Raw genomic sequence first — 910 nt, 5'->3', positions numbered from 1 at the left:
TACTTTGTTTTGGATGTATGTACTCTTTCTTTTGCATTCTTGTAGACGGAACAAGCTTTTTTCCAGATTGCAGTGTGTTTTTTTTTAAATAATATTTGTATATTATTTAGCCCTTATTGAGAAGTTTTCTGTTTTTCACTCTTAACCACATTTTACAAACAGATTGTTTATGACAAAATGTTGAGTATACTCAAAATTGACACTTTCGTTTACTGCCAAGTCTGTTTAGTACTTGCGTATGCTTTAAAATATGATAACAGACACAAAAAAAAAAAACACATAATAATAGTCAATATTTTTAAACATGTATATATTATAATATATAATATATATATCTACCTAAAAATTACAATAAATAATAATATCCAAAATAACAAAAATTAGTTCGTAATAAATTATAATAATTTTAAACCTGTTTTAATCGCTCCGTATACTCAATGTGCTCACTAGAGACAGCTTTAAACTCAATACCTCTATTAGGGGTAGTTCCGTGTAAAATTAATGAGTAATCCAATGCACAACTGGCCATACAAATAATTTTATAATAATATTTTTTATAAAATTTTTTCCGTACATTTTTTTACCGTTTACCACGATAATTGTGTTTATTGTTATTTAAAATTCCAACATTTTTAAATTTTTACGTACTGCATTATGTACGGTTATACAGTATTTATATATATTTTATATATTTTACTGTTATATTCAATTTAGTTCTTAAACGACTATAGACAAAAAATACTATGACATTTGTTTTTATATTTTATTTTATTTATATTTATTAAGAAAATATGCATTAATAATTATTATAAATACTAAAATTGGTAGGTACATATTTTTTTATCTTCACTTATTAACATCGTTAAATTTTAATTCAATCGTGTATTATTTTTACGGAAAATGTTAAAAG

Source organism: Aphis gossypii, chromosome 3, assembly GCF_020184175.1.
Source record: "Aphis gossypii isolate Hap1 chromosome 3, ASM2018417v2, whole genome shotgun sequence".
In the NCBI taxonomy this organism is placed as follows: domain Eukaryota; kingdom Metazoa; phylum Arthropoda; class Insecta; order Hemiptera; family Aphididae; genus Aphis; species Aphis gossypii.
This window is presented reverse-complemented; position numbering follows the sequence as displayed.